The sequence below is a fragment of the Squalius cephalus genome, assembly GCF_949319135.1.
Source record: "Squalius cephalus genome assembly, chromosome: 24".
In the NCBI taxonomy this organism is placed as follows: Eukaryota; Metazoa; Chordata; class Actinopteri; order Cypriniformes; family Leuciscidae; genus Squalius; species Squalius cephalus.
In genome coordinates this window covers 5,560,084-5,580,892 of record NC_137145.1, presented here as the reverse complement: position 1 = coordinate 5,580,892, position 20,809 = coordinate 5,560,084, and the positions used below count along the sequence as shown (strand labels likewise).

General features: G+C 36.4%; 1 protein-coding gene across 2 annotated transcripts in view; it reads right to left on the bottom strand.

The window, feature by feature from the left end:
* mef2ca (myocyte enhancer factor 2ca) overlaps positions 1 to 18,687 on the bottom strand; it is a 44,197-nt gene extending 25,510 nt beyond the window's left edge. Inside the window, exons 1-2 of one of the 2 annotated variants that reach the window (XM_079860485.1) lie at positions 18,448 to 18,687; positions 13,367 to 13,483 (exon numbers count right to left, since the gene is read on the bottom strand). The gene's annotated coding sequence lies outside the window, so the exon portion shown is untranslated. Of the gene's footprint in view, positions 1 to 12,609; positions 13,014 to 13,366; positions 13,484 to 18,447 lie in introns of those variants that run through there. The other variant, XM_079860486.1, reaches the window with a different exon arrangement.
* Between the last annotated feature and the right edge of the window lie 2,122 nt (positions 18,688 to 20,809).

The following is a 20,809-nucleotide window of genomic DNA, read 5'->3' as shown; positions in this document are numbered from 1 at the left end:
AGAAAAGTGTATGTGCAATAATAAGTAGTTTAGGAAGCACCATTACTTATAAATAGCATAGGTTTTCATCACTGATACAGATTGGCATGAGCCCTGCAATGTCCTCTGACCTCAGAGAGCACAAGTGCCTGGTTGAAGACCAGAGCAACTTGTACAAGAGGAAATAAAACTCAAGGGCAACCCACAATGCAAATGAGATAAAGCAGTGAGCTTTGGGGAGGGAGAGGGACGGAAAACACACTCACAACAAGAGGGACGGAAAAACACGTGGCCGGCATCGAAACTGAAAATCAGAAGCAGAGATCTGCTTCTCATGACTTAAACATGGTCAACAACTTGGCAATGCATGCTTCAATATGTGACCTTTTGATTATGCTTCAAGTCGACTGATAAAAGCCAGAGAGATGTGAAGGATTTGTGGAGGAGAGATGGAAAAATCAGATGATACATCAGAAGAGGAAGTTACAGGAATGTTGTGACAGCTTTTCATTTGAATTTGAAAAGCATACCAAACGATAAAAGCCTCGGCAAGCTCCGCTCAGACAAGAGAGTACGCCAACAAAAATGGAAACTTACAGTAAATTCAAGACAGCGAGATCAAATACTGAGTGTCTTTTGGCAGAGGTAAAAACTGCATTCAAAGTCCAATAAAACACTATTTCATTTGGACTTTTATGGATTTGTGCAAAAACACCATTGTACTCAAGATCTACATCTACCTTATCCAATTTAGCTTACAGCATGATGGACGGTCACTCAGTGAGCAACACCTTACGTAACTAAGCTTTTCAGGACATGTAATCCATTAAACCCGGACTCAAAGATTTCCCTTTAGCCACAGGGCCGCTGATGTCCAACTAACTGATCAGTCTGCTTATGCGTAGCGGTTTCATTTCAAGATCAGCGTCTTATACATTATACATTGTGTCTTGTTTGACTTGTTTGAAGTCTTTTATGCAGTTAAGTAGCCATATTTGAGCAAATAATCAATCACAATCAAGTATCCAAGTTATTTTTAAACTATGGCCAATAACCAGATTTGTAAACTACAATTATAAAAAATGGAGTTGACTAAATAAATAAATCTAATGAATAAAATAAGTGTATTTAAAATAGTTGTATTAGATATAATGTATATATAATATAAAAATATATATATAATAATAAATATTCCTAACATAATCTGCTTCCAGTATCAGACCAATGGCAATAATTAATCAGATGGATATCAATATTGAAAAATCTTACATTTTTTAAAGAAAATGTCAAATGTAATAAAATGAAATAATGAAAGGAAATGAAATGATGAAAAAAATAACATATTCTGATTCCAATATCGGACGAAAGCTGAAAGATGATTTTTTTAAAGAGGTAATTGCCAGGTAAACATGGTGAAATTGTGAACACGCACTGGGAAAAAACCCCACAGGAACTGGACATGTCGAGGCAAAATGGCTTAGAGGTCAGAGATGCTAGTGTGTTTACCCATGTGATGGAAAGATAAAGACGGAGAGAGAGAGAGACAGGCGTAGGAGGAGCTGCTGTGTTACTTGAGTAGGAGGGGGGGCGGCCCAGTGCCACGAAACCAGGAGCAGGGATCTCCAGAGAGTAATGTGCAACATTAAGTCACTTTGTTAATCTGCTCTCTGCTTCTCCCGAGGGTAGCAGGGGAGGACAGATATCTCCTCACCCTGTGAAGAGCGGCATGGTGCCACCGAAATAAAACAGCGCTGAGATAACGCCTAGATATGACTGAGACAGTCTCCTGAGGGGCCATTAGACCCAGGACAACTTCCAGAGAAGGGCAGAAAGGCCTCCTAGCAAAGCCTTTGCAAATTAGCTGTGGTAAAAGGGCAACCAATCCTGTATGTAACTGTACAGTCAATGAAAATGTGTTATTAAAAAAGGCCTCAGAGCAGCAGATTAGCGGTTAGCGCACGCGCTCACCCCAATGCATCGCAAACCTCGCAGACTCAAAATCACATTTTACATTAATTCCATCACTAGAACACCAATCAACAAGATTTTTACATTATCTGAAGAAAAAGTGACTGGTGCTTGCACATTCATAACTCACTTTCACAATGCTAATGTGTTTTTACTTTTTTAGCATGTTGCTAAGTGGTTATTAGAGTGTTCTAGATCATACTTTACTCTCTTTGGTAGTTTTAAAAAGTTTTCATGATATTTTGATCCCTAAAGGCCTGTTCAAACCAAGTACAAAAACTAAAACAATAACTACAATGAATGAGAATAGGGAAGTCCACGACTATAATGAGAACGACAGAGAGGAACAATCATTGGAATCATCATGGGTTTTTTTCCAGCTGATGAATGCTAAAAACATTGACAGCCAATCAGAATCCATCTTGATTTAAAGAGCTTGAGCATTTAAAGCAGAAGACGACAAAACTGCAGTGTGCGCTTCTAATAAACAGAACAATATTGTTTATGCATATAGTTATCTTTATAGATATCGTTCTTGGTGTGAACAGGCCTTAAACACAGCTCATTGCACACCTTTTCTAATGAAGTTGCATGATTTGAGGTGCAGCAATGTGAAATGAGCTTAAAGTATTGTACTTAAAGTTGTTAGGGGATATCAAAAGTATGAGCAATTGTAATAGTGAAGCTTGCCTTAGCAAGCGCCACTAATAAAGACATTAAAAAGGCAGAAATAAACAAAAGAAAATCCTCAAACTAGCATTTAAAATGCAGCCTCTGGCGTATCTTGGCTAATGTCAGTTAACACGATTGAGATTGGAGCCAGTACAACTTCATTATCACCATCTTTCAGGGCATCTGAAAGCCTGAAGATGTGCCAGGCAGCAGAGGAACTTGTTGGAGCACGTCGAAGCACATCCTCCGAGCTCTTGGCAGACCAGTAGTGTCAGACAGCTGACTCTGACTCGAAGAAGGAAGAGGCTCTTCGCAAACAACCCCCAGCAGCTCGCACAAATGGACATAATGACAGGAAAACTTTGCAGACTGCCTCATAAGGAAGTGACATCACTGAGTAGAAACAATAAAAGATGCCTCTTCCCATAAACCGCTTCACAATGCAATGAAAATGGGAAGTACCAACTAATATCAACGTTCTGAAGTGGCTGAGTAGGTTTGCTGTGATAAAATGCAAGTTATACCATTACTATCAGGGTTTGATAGCAAACCACCACCTCTTATATATCACATTTCAAAAGCATGATACACTGCCCGGCCAAAAACAACAACAACAAAGTCGCTGTTTGGATTTCAATAGGCGAATGCTTAAGAGTCAATGATTGGATCATTATTTCAGTGATTAATGTTTCTAGCATGTTATATGCTTGGCAACAGTTCTTCTAACCCTCATTGATGGAGTGTGTAGCTTTTCATTTCTTAAACAACCATGTATGAGACACATCATGGCCATATTCCAGGATGACAATGTCAAGATTCATCAGGCTCAGATTGTGAAAGAATGGTTGTGAGGATCATGAAGAATCATTTTCACACATGAATCTTCTCCTCTGAGTCCAGAGCTTAAATTCATTGAAAGTCTTTGGGATGTGCTGGAGGAGACTTTACACAGTGCTGGACTCTTGCATTGACAATTCAAGATCTTGACCAAAAATTGATGCACCTCTTGATGGAAATAAATGTTGTGATGTAATTTACTTCAAGAGGTGCAAACATTTTTGGTCAAGATCTTGAATAAAAGACTAAATTAAATCTGTTCATATTGAGACTCTTCAGAAAATTTGGACTAAACCACTCAATTCATATGGATTAGTTTTTATGATCTCTTTATGAACTTTTTGAAGCGTCAAAGTCAGTTGTGTATGGGTGGTTCAGAAAGCTCTCAGATTTAATCTAAAAGATCTTAATTTGTGTTCTGAAGATGAATGAAAGACTTAAAGGTTTAGAAAGACATAAGGGTGAGTAATTACTGACAGAATTTTCATTTTTGGGTGAACTAACCATTTAAGGTTAGGGTTTTATTCAAGTATGAGCAATAGTAATAGTGATATTTGCTTTAGCAAACACTGCCAATCAACTAACCTCATCCCCAGTGGCCTTCAAAACATGCTCAAAATGTTCAAGAACATACGTTCTGCCAGCTTTCCCCCCAGCTGTATCTCATGGAAAGGACTCCTGCATCTCTTTGGTGTCTATCAAGGGAACTTGTGGCTCAGAGCAGTGGCCGCCAAGAGACTGTATCAATCAGTGCCGGAATGGGGACAAGTCACTCTCCACCCCACCCTTACGGCTCGCCTCAAAACTTCCCAAGGACAAAGAGGAGACAGCGTCTGTCTTTCTCAATGAGAGCACACGAGCTGTGGAGGTTAGTCGTACCACGGAACGAGACCAGCTCCCAGACGCCCCGCTACATTCCCATATCCTGAACCCACGGTTCCTCACGGAGCACAGTGCGTGAACAGCCGTGGGCCATGTGAGTCCAGGATGATGCTGTCCGCTTAGCGCCAGATTAGAGAGATCTGGCTTTGGCTCACATTGCAATGGTCTTCTATTACAAGTTTGCAGAAATTCTATGTTTAAATACGCAAATTAGGAATGATCTAATTAAATATGCACACATTTGCATAAACGTCCTCCACAGAAATCTGAACATTGGAGCAGGGTTCAAAATTCTGGTTTCATTTTGTTGACATTTAAGAGTTTTTTTTAAAGAGAGTATTTTGGATATCTCTTTTTTATCACTCCATACATCAGAAAATACGGTCAACAGCCAGCATGTTTTTAGGAATAAAATGTGAAATATATAAATATATAAAATGTTAAATACATTGCTGTCAAATCGATTAATTGTCATTAATTGCGATTAATCGCATCTAACGTAAACATTTGTAAATGTATAATGTGTGTATATATATATATATATATACATATACATATACATAAACATATATATGTATATATATATATATATATATATATATATATACATATACATATACATAAACATATATATGTATATATATATATATATATATATATATATATATATATATATACATATACATATACATAAACATATATATGTATATATATATATATATATATATATATATATGTATATACAGTGCTATGCATAAGTGAATACACCCATGCTAAAGTTGACTAAAAAGAGGAATAAAAAATCATATTTTGGAAATTGAACTTAATGCCTTAATTTAAAAAATGAGGAAAAATCCAACCTTTAAGGACACCAATTTTCTTTGTGAATGAATAATGTATCGTAAATAAATAAATGTTCTTCCTTAAAATACAGTGAGTACACCCCTATGTTAAATTCCCATAGAGGCAGGCAGATTTTTATTTTTAAGTATTTTTTTTTATTTTTTTTTAGGATACTATGCATCCTGATAAAGTTCCCTTGGCCTTTGGAATTAAAATAGCCCCACATCATCACATAGCCTTCACCATACCTAGAGATTGGCATGGTTTTATTTCAGTTAGCCTAATAGCTAGTTTGATTTGCATTGAGAGATGATCTTATGGAAAGTACTCCATGCCAATCTCTAGGTACATACACATATATTATTTAAACACAAACTTTTATTTTGGATGCGATCAATCGCGATTAATCTTTTCACAGCCCTAATATATATATATATACACACACACACATGTAATGTTTGGTGTAAGTGTTGCTGAAGTGGAAATTTCTGTAACAACGCATGAGAAAAAATTAATTTTGAAAAATTGCCTTTTAAGATAGGCTATGTATTGTAATTGAAATCTACTGACACAAAAGATGAATTGTAGTACAATAAATACTTTAAAAAAAAATTCCCTGCAATGTCTTGTCTTAAAACAAAATCAATTTCACAAAATGTGATGAGACAGAAATTGAAAATTAAACTTATTTGCACAAATAAAGTGTTTTAAGTATAAATCTCACACAATTAGATTACATTTAGGCTATGCTTAAAACAGGGAAAACAAACTAATGTGGTAAAATAATCTAATAATCTAAGATGTTTTCTCTAAAAATAAGTTTAGCCTGGTATGCTACACTTCCTTATATACCCAAATCAATGGAAAATCTTAAATTATGTCCCAGTTTTTTGCAGGACTTTTAAGCGACCTAATTACAAAAGCTAAGCTAGCAGCTAATCAAGCTATTAGCAACAATCCGGTTAATATTCCGGCAAATAACTCTCAAAACTATGACAGCGAGAGCACAAGGCATTTTAGCACTGTGCTCATAGTTGTGCGCGCATTTGCATGGCTTCCTTTTGCTGTGGAGATGTGTGTCACACAGCTGTGTTCTCTGTGTGTGTGCGTCGCGTTTGCGCTTCACCGCTAACCGATACCCACTGCCAACTGAAACTCTGTGGCCATTCGTAGCCACATGCTAAGATATCACTTCTCTTTTCTGTTACATTATTTGAAATGCTCTAAATTCATGACATTAAAGACTGTGGTGTAGATACATGCTCATTTAAATGTACACCTTAGCTAAAATACATTTTTGATCTTTACTTTTTTACACCGCAATATAGCCTACAGTTAAAAATGAAATCGCGCAGTTGATAGCATAACAAGCACATTTACCTGACCCATACATTTATTTTCATAAGTGTAACTAAGGAAAGATTTATTTAATAACATGTATACTTTCTTTGATTTGAACAAGACTTTTACCAGTTTTCACATAAATAAATATGAAATAATAACTTGGGTTTAAATCATTTTACTTTGTAAGAATAAAAAGAGTGAGGAATGATATGAGGCACAAAACTGCTCCAGATATGTAGGAAATTAATACAATTATACAGTTTAAGGTCGTTAAGCATAAATATTTGTCCACAGATAAATCTGTATCTAACCAATCAGAATCAAGTACTCTAGAAAGACAATTTAGATGTTATCAAATTATGTACTACTAATCAAAAGGGACAGTAAATAATCTAATGTTACAAACAATTTTTATTTCAAATAAATGTTGTTCTTTCTATTTATCAAAGAATCTTGAAACAAAAAAAAATCATGGTTTTCACAAAATATTAAGAAGCACAACTGTTTTAACATTAATCATAATAATAATAATAATATATAACTATTTCTTGAGCACCAAATCAGCATATTAGAAGGATTTCTGAAGGATGTGAGCAATGCAATGGAATTTAATGCGAGTAAATAATAAAAAGTATAAAAAGTAATTTTAAATTGTAATAATATTTCACAATATTTGGTGAGCATAAGTGACGACTTCTTTCAAAGACTTAAAAACTATCTTTAAATCCCCAAATTTTATGCAGCAAAATCTAAACACTTAAAACATTAAGAAACATGATATGACGCCAAAGTTGATATTGTTTGCCAAGAGTAATTGCACTCTTGCCCTGCAGTTAGCGGTTCATGGCTTAGACACGGACCTGTGATCGATATCCGTAAGAGTTTTTGTCAGGCTGCCCGACGTGGAGAAGAGATCTTGCCAGCCGGTTGGCTCTGACATCAGAGTAAGTCTCAGGATCTGTCCGCTCTTGGCACTCTGAGCCTCTGGCAGTGTGTGTGCGGGACCGAGCTCTCACGCAGCAGATGACTGACCTGAAGAAAGCAGGTGGCCATTTCTACCGCTGATACTTTCAACTACACCCTGAAGTTTAATACTTGATTTTGGTGGTTTGTTCAAATCCTTAACCTTAAGTATAAGCAACAGTAATCACGCAAGACTCTAATAAGAGGTTTTTCTAATGGATTGAGATGTTGTATGTTGAAAGGGAGGTTAAGATTCTTAAAGCCCCCCTGAAATCCAAACTTAAGTTTTTTAGCTTTTAGTATGAATATGTTAGCCTTAAGGTTATGAATAAGTTGCGCGTTCCCAAAACATACAGTCTCTCACTTCCGCTAAAATGGATCACGGATTTTTATGACATCACCGCGGACTTCAGCTTCTCATCACATCTTCTGTCCAATCAAATGCTCTCTAGAATCTTAAGCGTCCCGCCCCCTATGCTATATCACCTGGCCAAAGCGACCGTTGACACGTCACGGGGAAATATGGGTTGGAGATGTGAGTTCGGTTGCTCAAATGCTCGAGTTTTATTCCGTTTTGAAGAATGAAACGAATGAAATGTCTAGAATTTATTCTCACCTCTACTATTAAATCCAACGTATCATCAGCGCTCGGATTCGCTTCCACGGCGCAGTCAAGTACGACTTGCAGTCTGTGAGGTAAACTAATTGGCTATTGGCTATTTGAAAAGGGGGAGGAGCCATTCAATACATCCCGCCTTAGCTTCCTGTTTCAGTGGAAATTACGTCAACCCATCATACAAAGATCCAAGGCACTTCAGTGGGCCTTTAAGAAGCAACTGCTATTTTTCTTCTTCTTATTTTCCAATGAATATTTTGCTTTCCCAAAAACATTTTCTTAATAATGTTCTAAAGAAATTCTTTAGGAAAGTTTGAATTCTTGAGAAAGCTACATGTGCTTCACTAGCATTTATCTCACACAGAGTCTGCGTCATAAGAACTGTATTTGATCTGGCAGTGGCGGGCTGGAGGTCTGGGTGTGGGTGTTTACAGCCGCATGGGAACCATCTCACGGGGAGGAAGTGACGTGGAAGCTCGGGAGCATTGTAAACCGAACCAGGATGACAGCAGCCACCTCAAACCCCCCCTCACAGACTTCCTCTTCCAAATATACTGCACGTGCAAATGCAGCAGAACCAAAAATAAAATTATGAACTTTTTACCTCAAACAAAGCGTGATAGCTCATCACAACTGAATCAAACGCTGTTTACATTACGAGAGACAAATCTGGGGTGTTGTGGGATTTGTGACTTCAAAAAGAACAATATTTAATTGAATTTACAGCTCTATACGCAGATCGCGTTCTGTGACTTCAAATGCAGAATAGAGACGCCAGTCATTTCATCTGTAGACGCTCATTTTGAAAGTAAACCTCAACCTCAAACCTGTGGGAATTGGCGAAAAAAATCGGACACATAATCAAAGAACAAACTGACATGAGTCGAGCAACATGGTAAGGCCTAAAAAAGGCCACAAACATGCAAGTTTGCGACAACCGAAATGGATTGCACCTCTGTAATTTTGAGGATGGAGAAAATTTGAGGGTTTTGGCTACACTCTGTGCTATATTTAAACAAGATAGCATGAGATATTCACCGTATAGCACATCCTTGAGTGTCTTAAAGGGATAGTTCACCAAAAAATCTGAATTCTGTCAGCATTTACTTCAAATTTGTCAGCATTTACTCAAGAACATTTAGCATTTACTCACCCTCATGTTGGTCATAACCTGTCTGACGTATTCTTCTGAGGAACACAATGAGTTCCAAACAACATGTGACACCATTGACTTTCATTGTATGTTGTGTTCCACAGAATAAAGAAAGACATACAGGTTTGGACTATCCACTGTTTTTTAACAGTTACTATAAATTAGTATTTTATTAAGCCAGTTTAGTAATTAGCACTCAGACAATAGTCCCTGACATGGGTAACCTCATAAACTAAGGTTAATACTTGCATGCTAGCTGGTAAACAGGTGTTTCACTTCATAGCTGGTGCAATATTGTATTTTAACATGACGTTGTAAAGACCAATTGGCCTCCCGAAATGAAACTATGCAGTTTATAGACCTACAAAGAATGGCTTAAACTTCCGCTGTCAAGGCTGGTCGGTAACTGTCCTTGATCAGCTGGGCTTCTGTAAGACCTCAGGAGGTCAAGAATGTCCATTTGTCCTTTGGAAGACACCTGGCTTGGAGACACCGTTTGAAAAACCTGTCTGTGTACAGATGTCATAACAACTAAGTAGAAAAGCTGAACAGACTGAAGCAGGAGCTCAAGAAACCTGCTGACTATCCTGTTAATGGGAATAACTGGACAGGATTCCAGTGGCGTGTTACAGTGGATGCAGTATCTGTTACCTCAAGAGCCGACAAGTCACATTTTAAATACTTTAACTAACCTCACTCTAAACTATGAACACATGATCCACTAAAAATATCCCCCAACGCACGCGTCGAGTGGGGGCTCGCTGATTAACGCTATATACGGCCCACCGTACAAAGAGTTCTCTGTGCGAAACCTACTCACTGGAGGATGCAACAGTGAATTGAGCATTTTACACCAGTGACAAAGATAGATTACGTGACAGGGGAATTTTTTTTTTTTTTTTTGTGGGGCAAAATCAAGTTGTGCCAAAAAACTGCTTTGAGAGCAAGATCAGCAAAACCACAGACCAGGAGAGCTTAGATTTCATTTATACATTTTACATTTGTCTATAGTGGTAAAACAAGGTTGAGCATGCATAGTGCAAATTAATGACCATTCATCATTTATCCTTCATTTACCTTCATGAATCCATAATATATATATATATATATATATATATATATATATATATATATATATATTAGAGATGCATCGAATATATATAAAATATACACTACCATTTAGAATTTGGGGAAGATTTTTAAGGTTTTTAAAAGAAGTCTCTTCTGCATACCAAGGCTGCATTTATTTGATTTACTGTAAAAATACAGTAAAAACAGCAATATTATGAAATATAATTGCAATTAAATATAACTGTTTTCTATTTGAATATATTTTAAAATGTTATTTACTCCTGTGATGCAAACTGAATTTTCAGCATCATTACTCCAGTCTTCAGTGTCACATGATCCTTCAGAAATCAGTCGAATATGCTGATTTGAAACCATGATTAAACACGATTGTTTTTGATGAATTGAATAGCATTCTTAAAATCAGCATTTAGTTTAAAAAACACTAAAAGTATTAATTTCATTTAAAAAAGATATTGCTGACCCCGAACTTGTATATTATATATAAATATATGTATTTTTAGCATAATTTTTTGTATGTATGCAAGTATAAGAAATTTATCGTGAAAATATTCTTTTTAAAATATTCAGTCTTTTATATAATGACAGAACTTTTTTTTTTTCAAATGTCTTCATTCAGCAGTTATAATCAGCCCAGCTGTTTTTCAGGAACGATGATGGTGATATACTTTTGAGGTTTTGCTGCATTTCTCTCAGTGGCTAATGAAGAAAACCAAGGAAAGTGCCATGGAGGTCTGACCAGCACCCAGACCACCCAGCAGGATAACCTACACAACTCATATACTGGGTGCGCTCGTCCCCATATGTGCTGCTACTAGCTTTTAATACCACAATTACAACTTCATCCCATCAAGCCCTTTATGAAACTGCTGGTTATTCCTTAACATGACAACCCATGAAGTTCCTACGGGCCTCTAATAACACTGGGGTTTTTGGATGGTTACCTTTTTAAAATACATCACCGTTACAATATTTATTAATTGCCTTCTCACCATCAAGTGATTCCTCGCACAGCTTATGTTAATGAAACACATCGGCTGTTGTCATAATTTATTGCTGTGAAGTTGTCATCCCTCACCAGTAACTAATGCGATCGCACGTCAGGTTTATAGTTTCCTGATGGCAATAAACAGTTGAAGTGTGTGCCATTCTTTGAGAGGCACATTGCAGAGTCTCAGTGCATGGCACACGTTTCCTGTTTGTCTACAAGTATTTCACCTCTTTTCTAAAGCATCAAGAATGATGTGCATTCGCTCATTCTTGCAGCACTTCCCACACTAACAACATGCTTAAACACTTTCACAAAAAGGGCACAATGAATCTTATTAAGTACAGGGAGGAGCATTAGGCTTTCCTGGATCACAATTTGCCCTTTGGCCATTATTATTGTACAAGCACCAGTGGAAAGCACTTCTCTCTCATCTAAACTGCTGCGTTTCACCCAGGGAACCCCGTCCTGGATATTCCGGGTTAACTGTAAAGCCATTCGTTTCAGTAAGCGCTGCCATATAAAATAACTTGTTTACAGTTCTCCAATTACCACAGCGGGGTATAAATAGAGATGCTATTCACATAATTACACCATTTTGGAAAAAGATGTTTGTTTAGTGTTACCTAAACCACTCCAGACATCATTTTAAATTGTGCATTAAAAAAGTACATCCAATGCACAACTCCGAATTATAAGGAATATTTCAATCGTGTTTATTCTGTTTTATTACTCGTTGTACTATTCCAGTGTATTGTACACTCTAAAAAATAAAGGTTCGTTATGGTTCCATGAAGAACCTTTAACATCCATGGAACCTTTGCATTCCACAAAAGATTCTTTATAGTGGATAATGGTTCTTTGGATTATTATGTTCTTCAAACTAAGGGAAAAAATGGTTATTTTTAGAACTGTGCACTGAAAGGTTCTTTGGAGAACCCAAAACGTTTTCTCTATGGCGTTGTTGTGGAAGAAAAAAACTTTTGGAACCTCTTTTTTAAGAGTGTGTTATTTATATTCTATTACTTTTCTAACTATTCTAACATATAATATTATATAGACCATTCTGTACTTCATTAGTATTACTTGTAAAACTATTCTATTCTGATGTGCACTATTGCATTACTTATGCACTAGTTCTGCATATTAAACTATACTATTCTATTCAATACTATAACTAATTGTACTATTCTATTTTATTAATCAAACATAATTTAAACAAAACCACAATAATAATAGTAAACAAAAGCATCTAGTTGTGACAGTTCAACTTACTTTGTAATGCATGAGTGTGTCAGGTCCAGAGAACGTGCGCGCGCTGGTTTTAATGGTCAGACACGCACCGGTCCACAACTCCTCACGCGCTCTCCAAATCCAGAACCGCGTCAAAGCGCTTCATGTGCGCGTCAATGTGAGAATGATCACAGAACTCCGCGTCTCTCATTGGCTTTGACACATGCAGCGATGGAAAGCGTCCTTTCAATAGCAGGAAAAAACAACAACTGAAGATGTCCAGAGTTATCCTGGATAGATCAGTGGTGTTTGAGATCTCCTCTAGTTTACTGACAAGATCCTCACGAGCGTCTGTTCGTCACACAGGAGAGGGAATCATTCTCTCTCTCTCTCTCTCTCTCTCTCTCTCTCTCTCTCTCTCTCTCTCTCTCTCTCTCTCTCTCTCTTTCTGTAAAGAGGGCGGGACTAACGCGTACAGTAACTCACACCAGTCTACAGTGCACGCGCGTGACGCGACGCGTCCTACTAGAGCGCTCTTAATTTAATCACCACGCGTCGCGTCGAGTGTAGGCTACAGACGTGAGAGCTCAAGCGGATAAACGTTTTCAATTATTCCACTTAAGTGGACATCGGTTTTCATTTTGTCATTTGAATGCATAGGCTACTAGTGTACAGAAATGACTTTTTTCTCTGTGACTTTATCTTTATTTTTTCTCTAAAATAAAATAAATATGAAGATGTAAACTGTAAAAAAGTAACTTAAATTTGTGTAAAGACAATAAGGGAATATCATTCTTACCAATCACTTGCTCATAACCTTTAGTTTCAACTTCACTATCTTCTCCCTCTGAATCTTCACTGCTTTTGTGTCTCCATCAAATGGGGTTTTGAGGCTTTCAGGCACTTCGTTTGGCACCTAGAAAAATGAAATATTAATCAAATTGTATGAATTAGTTATTAGTCTGGGGGACAATCAGTGAAGAACAGAAACGCACATTAAAACTCATCAGTGAAGTTTAGAGACTGGCGGCAGAAACACACGTGACTCATTACCGCACACTAGTGGCGGGTTTGTGCATTACACCTCAATACACACTTACCATATATCCTTCAATAACCATAACACCCCGATCAGAGGGCTTATGTATTTGTTCATTCAGCTGAGACCGAGTCTGTTAAAGATTTTTTTTTTTTAAAGTTTAGTTTATCTCGATAACTGAGCATTAGGGAGAGAGCGGAAACAGAGTTCATCCACTCTTGTCCAAGAAAAGCTATGTGCGTGTTTTAATAGACACAGAACACTGACAACCCTTTACCTCTCCAACACTTTTCCTGGCAGCAGGGCACTAATGCTGACACTCACAGAGGAACATGGACGCTCTCAGGGGCCATGTTTTTCATTGAACAATTTCCCCCAGAGCTGCCAAGTGCGGGTAAGGGTAAAACCTCCATGTGAAGTTTAGCAATACTTTGAGCTTAATCTTAAGTGTCTGTGAAGCTTTGGTGGTCATTATTTGGATTTTGCAATTGTTTGTATTTTCTAAGATCCGTGTATTTCCATGATATGCTTGATAAATTTATATCAAGATGAAAATCAGTAATAGAACAGCCACCATGAAATCAAAACTGACAGTTCTGTTTTTTATGGAATATTACAGTGTTTATTATAAATTATTCACCTGTGCACATCATTATTTTTCTTTAATTCATGTGAGTAGTCTTTAATCAGAATATCTTCCCACTTGCTGCGACATTTCTCTTCTCTGATGATGTGTTTACTGGCGTGAGGGCGGGGCAACCTGTCACTCACAAGAGATCCACCAATAGCAAACCACAACCATTCAATCAATTCCCCATGGATAAAATCAAGTCCCGTTCTACATTTTATCTGGTTCCAGAAACGAGATGTATGCCACGATAGGGAAGGAAAAGACTGTCGCAACTTCCATTTCATTCTCTCTCTCTCTCTCTCTCTCTCTCTCTCTCTCTCTCTCTCTCTCTCTCTCTCTCTCTCTCTCTCTCTGAAAGCAGTTAGAGTTAGTCAAAAGATAAAATAAACAGTCTGTCTTCAAGCACAGCTTTTCTTTCAGAAGCAATTTACAGTTTTTTTTTAATATCTTTAAACCTTTTTGGACAAGGCGGATATTTTTGAGGATGTCTTTCTGTGTTAATTGGTTAAAATATAACAGTGCAATAGCAGAATAAAGGAAAAACTCATACAGGTTTGGAATGAACTGAGTAAATAATGACAGAATCTCATCTTTACAGCTACATGTTACAGCAACTGTCCTGCAAAATTATTTAACACAATTACAAAGGACTTGTTAGTAAGAATCCGCAGGCTATTCGTGACTAACACAGAGGGCTTTTTAGTAGTTTGCATTTGTGACTGAGCTCCCAACTAGACACCTGTAATCCTCAACATATAAGCCTGATTACAGAAAACATGCTTTCTATTGTTATAGCTCATACTCTGGTTTCACTGGGGAAGTCCTAGCGTGCAAAACTCGCTTCAAATCATGCCGCATTATGTGGCTCACCTGACAAGTTCTCAGGCAATGATGTCTCTAAAGCTGCCTTTAAGGCATGTCATCTCTGAGTGTTACATAACCTGATACCTTATGCTTACAGGTACTTTGGATAAATATATCTCATATTACACTACATTATGCCAAAAAATTTACATTATGATGTTGCATGAAAACCCATGTGCAGAAGTACAAATACTACAGCATCAAACAAAAAAGAAAAATGTATAAAAATCAAATTTACAACTTTACCTAACTACCTAATCACATTTATATTAAAGAAAAACACTATTTGAAGAATCATAAGCAATACAGCATTTTTTCATGTTTATCATATTATTTAGAAAAAGACATATTACAAACATGACTTTTCCTTAAGAAATATATTTTATATATTAAATATAATAAATATAACATTATAACACACACACACACACACATATATATATATTTAATTTGTTTTCAAATATTTTATGTATCCTTAAATAAATATATAAATATATATCTGCTTTGGCCATTAAAAACCCATGATGCATTTATATATAATTTTTTTATTATCATCTTTATAATTATTAATTTAGCAGACACTTTTATCCAAAGTGTTTCAACAAATATGGAATTGCGCCTTCTACCAGAACACAATATTAAACAACCAAGCTGGATAAACGCTCTAATATATACTCAAAATACAAACTTATGTGGCAAAAACTGAGCATGGTGCAGCTGAACATGCAAATCTTGCTGCATTGACATTCAACATCCAAAGTGGGTCAGTTTGCGCTTCCTTCTCCAAAACATCCAGCTTTTTTAGAGCATCAGGACAGCCAGAGAGTCTAAACTGTATAAACAATGGCACAAACGCTCACACTCGCTACATAAGGATAGCATTATCACGGCGTCTTGTTTTGAAACTGAAGCTGTAAGAAGAGAAGGCTGCAGTGGTTGTGGGCAGGAATTGGTGGTTTTGTGGGCACCTCAAATGCCCTTGATGTGCCTTTCATTATCTCAAACACTCTTGATGGATTCCCTACAGCTGTGGCCTAGAGAAAGAAATCCCTAGGGGATCAAGCACCAGCGATGAGCATTAATGCCAGTTCACACCAAGGACGATAACTATAACGATAAAGACGTAGTTCTAAAATCATTCTAAATATAAAAGAAAAGCAGAGTTCACACCACAACTATAACGGCACAGAGAAACGATATCGTTGGAATCACTTTCAGAACTATTTTTTTCCAGCTGATGAACGATAAAAACATTGACAGCCAATCAGAATCAATCCTGCTTTAAAGAGCTCGCGCATTTAAAGCAGCAGACGACATAAAAGCAGAATGGATTCTGATTGGCTGTCATTTAGCTTCCAATGATATCGTTTCTTGGTGCGTTATCGTTACAGTTGCGGACTCGATTTTTAAAACTATATCTTTATCGTTATCTTTAAGGCCCGTTCACACCAAGAACAATAACTATAAAGATAACTATAACAAACTATTGCATATTAGCGTCCACACCAGCAGACGATATCGTTCCGTTTATTCTTATTCAGTTTTGTAGCGGCGCAGTTTTGTGCTTTTTAGCTGGATGGATTCTGATTGGCTGGTTAATGTTTTTATCATTCATAAGCTGTAAAAAAAATCGTTCTGAAAGTGATTCCTACAATATCGATTCTCTGTACCGTTATCTTTATAAGGGGCTTTAGCACTGGGTAGTTATAGTAACTCAGTTATAGGAACTAGCCACCAGGGCTGTTCCCCGAAAAAATGATTGTTCCCCTATAGGGCCATTTTCCTGGTTGCATTCGTATCGCCACTAGGAACTTTGAAGTGATGCAAAACAGCCGACAGCGATGTCATTTAAGCGTGGCATTAACCAACGTCAGCAACTGGAGAATGGAGGAGGTGTGTTTTTGCAGGTTTTTTTTTGTTGTTGTTGTTTCGAGGGATTTGTGATAACGGAGATGGAAGTTATGCGATGGAAAGAGCAAAAAGAAGGGCTTGGTCCCTTCAAAATCACGTTGGCTTTTCTCTGTGGCGTAAAGGTTAAGCAGTGCCTGGACTTCGGAGTCAGTCCATTAATCCCTATTTTCCATCGTGAAGTTTGTTTGTTCGTTTGTTTGTTTGTGTCTTTTTTAAAATGGTGGGTGCTGTTTCGTTTAGCAATGCTTTTGATCAATCAATGTACTCTTACGTCACTAGTTCCTATTGTGCTGCGTTAAACCCAAGCGCCAACTTTCCGGTCTCTCTCTTGAATCCAACACGGAAGTGACTTAAACTGCAATTCATTGACTCCCCAAGTTGTTCACAGCCTGGTACAAAAATCAGTTTTGGTCTATATAGCACATTTTTCCCTTCATGACAACTGTGAGTGGAGTGAATTTTTTTTATAACTCATCCGTTTAAATTATATCAAGCCTTAAAGTTCGGCATAATTAAGGGCGTGGCCACTTGAGTGACAGGTGGATTGCGGCTGCTGTCACTACTAGCCATTTGTTTGCTGTCTGTTAGCCGTCACGTCACCTCAGCTAATCCCGCCTTTTTGCCCATTTTCGGTTATCCGTGAGTGACGCGCTGCCAAGATGGCGACGGCCGGCTCCGCCCACTTTGGGCTTCAAAAATGCTCTTCAGAAATCTACGGGTGACGTCACAGACACTACATCCATATTTTTTTACAGTCTATGGTTAAACCCTATTCTGAAGTAGGAGCTAATTTAGCTCCCCCAAAATGCGTTCCTAGAACTAAATTCGTTCCCAGTTCCTGCAGTGCGAACGCACCAAAAAGTGGGTAATTCCACCATTAGTTCTATAGGAACTATGAAAAGGTTCTTCCGGTGCAAAAGCCCCCAAAAGTTGTAGTGTGGACTTTTTCTTTTGCATTTAGATTTTTATATCTTTATCGTTATCATAGTTATTGTCCTTCATGTGAACGGGCCTTTATCCTCAGAACCTGTGCACACTTATTTAATCCTAATTCCAACACACACAACAAAATCACTGGCTTGATTAAGTCCTCAAACTGTCCGACAAAGAAAGCCACAGTCGACGTCAAAGCTCCTTTTGTCATAAAAGGAGCCGTAAATAAGCTTGACTCAATATTAGTAAACGGTGGCCCGTTCCCTGCATTCATCTCCTAGACAAACATATCTATTTACGAAGGCAAACCATGTCCAGAAAAAAAGCCGACCTCTCTAAATTTGTATCTCTCTATTTCTATTCTCAGGTCCGCATTCCCCAAACGAGACGTGTTGAAACACCGTGTCACACTAGCACACGCACTTTATTGACTTACGTTCCCCACAGACACGTCATTTTTTTCGCCAACATCAAACATTTTGGATACTTTTTGGTCACTTACCAGTCCGATAAGGTTCTTCTCCAGGAAGGTCAACCCTCCAGCACCTGCTGTGGGTCAGTCTTTGTAGAAAAGTAAAAGTAAAAAGATTGTTTATTTGTCAAAAAAATAAAAAGGCTACGGAAAAAGTAATAAAGCCAGACCAGCTGGCTTTGAAGAGAAACCCAAAATTGGGTTGTGTTTAGTTCAGATCTCGATCCACAGTGAAGGGGAGATGGCATCCTCACCCCAACCGCACCCAACAAGGACATACACACTCACACACACATAAGCACATGTATGCGTGATGGTTCAGTGTCTGGCAGGGCCTCTCTCACCTGTTCCCGTCAGTCTAGTGTATATTTAGATGAAAGTATCACTGACATGCAGGCCTCTGTTGGCCTTGGCACAAGTGCCCAGGATTATTGCCCCTTCAAGAAGATATTGCAGCTTTTCATGCAGATTCATTTAATTTAGATTACATTCAATTTGTATTTGACAGGACAAGAGCATGCTGTTCTTTGGAAAGCAACATTATTTTAGTTTCATTACTATCATAGTTTAAGTTAATATTTTGTATTCTATTTTATTTTTACTGTCTGTTTTCAATTTCATTTGAAAGTTTTAGCAATTTAAGTATGTGTTTGTGTCAGGTTTTATATATATATATATATATATATATATATATATATATATATATATATATACATACACTGTATTGTCTTTTATATATTTAGTTTGAGTTATTTTAGTTCTTCAACTTCAGAAATGTTACCTTGGCAAAATAATTTAGAAATATTTATATATATATATATATATATATATATATATATATATATATATATATATATATTTCAATTAATGAAAATGTTATTTATGGTTTTAGTTATTATATATATATATATATATATAAAATAGTTTTAACTATAGTAAGTACATGTAGTAACGTGTAACTTTCACCATAAAATAAAGTGTTACTATATATATATATTTTTTTTTTTATAAGTGAATACACCCATGCTAAAGTTGACTAAAAAGAGGAATAAAAAATCATATTTTGGAAATTGAACTGAATGCCTTAATTTAAAAAATTAGGAAAAATCCAACCTTTAAGGACACCAATTTTCTTTGTGAATGAATAATGTATCGTAAATAAATAAATGTTCTTCCTTAAAATACATGGTGCATAAGTGAGTACACCCCTATGTTAAATTCCCATAGAGGCAGGCAGATTTTTATTTTTAAGTATTTTTTTTAAAAAATGTTTAGGATACTATGCATCCTGATAAAGTTCCCTTGGCCTTTGGAATTAAAATAGCCCCACATCATCACATAGCCTTCACCATACCTAGAGATTGGCATGGTTTTATTTCAGTTAGCCTAAAAGCTAGTTTGATTTGCATTGAGAGATGATCTTATGGAAAGTACCCCATGCCAATCTCTAGGTATGGTGAAGGCTATGTGATGATGTGGGGCTATTTTAATTCTAAAGGCCAAGGGAACTTTATCAGGATGCATAGTATCCTAAAAAAAAAAATGTAAAAAAATACTTTAAAATAAAAATCTGCCTGCCTCTATGGGAATTTAACATAGGGGTGTACTCACTTATGCACCATGTATTTTAAGGAAGAACATTTATTTATTTACGATACATTATTCATTCACAAAGAAAATTGGTGTCCTTAAAGGTTGGATTTTTCCTAATTTTTTAAATTAAGGCATTAAGTTCAATTTCCAAAATATGATTTTTTATTCCTCTTTTTAGTCAACTTTAGCATGGGTGTATTCACTTATGCATTGCACTGTATATATAGTAACACTTTATTTTAGAGTGAAAGTTACATGTTCCTACATGTACTTACTATAAATTATGCAAATTATGTAAACAGTAAATTGTGCATAGTTACAAGTAACTAGCTCTAAAACAAACCCTAACTGTAACTCTATAGTAAGTACATGTAGTTAATTCATATTACTCAGTACTTATTTGAGTAAGTACAATGTAATACGTCACCTTAAAATAAAGTGTAACTATATATACACCATATAACTACATTAGTTACAAACTAACAATGACCAATACTTCTGCATCTTTTATTAATATTAATCCATGTTAATTTCAACTAAATTAACATTATTTAATTATAATTTATTTAAAGTTAATTTCAACATCTACTAATACATTTTACAATTTACAAGTCAAAAGATGTATCTGTTAACGTTAATGCACTGTGAACTAAGATGAACTTTGAACAAATTCTTTATTTTATTTTATTTTTTATTATTAACAAAGGTTAAACATGCTATGAAAATATATTGCTCAAATGTTAGTTCATGTTAGTTAATGCATTAACTAACAAATGAAACCTAAGGTGTTACCATAAAA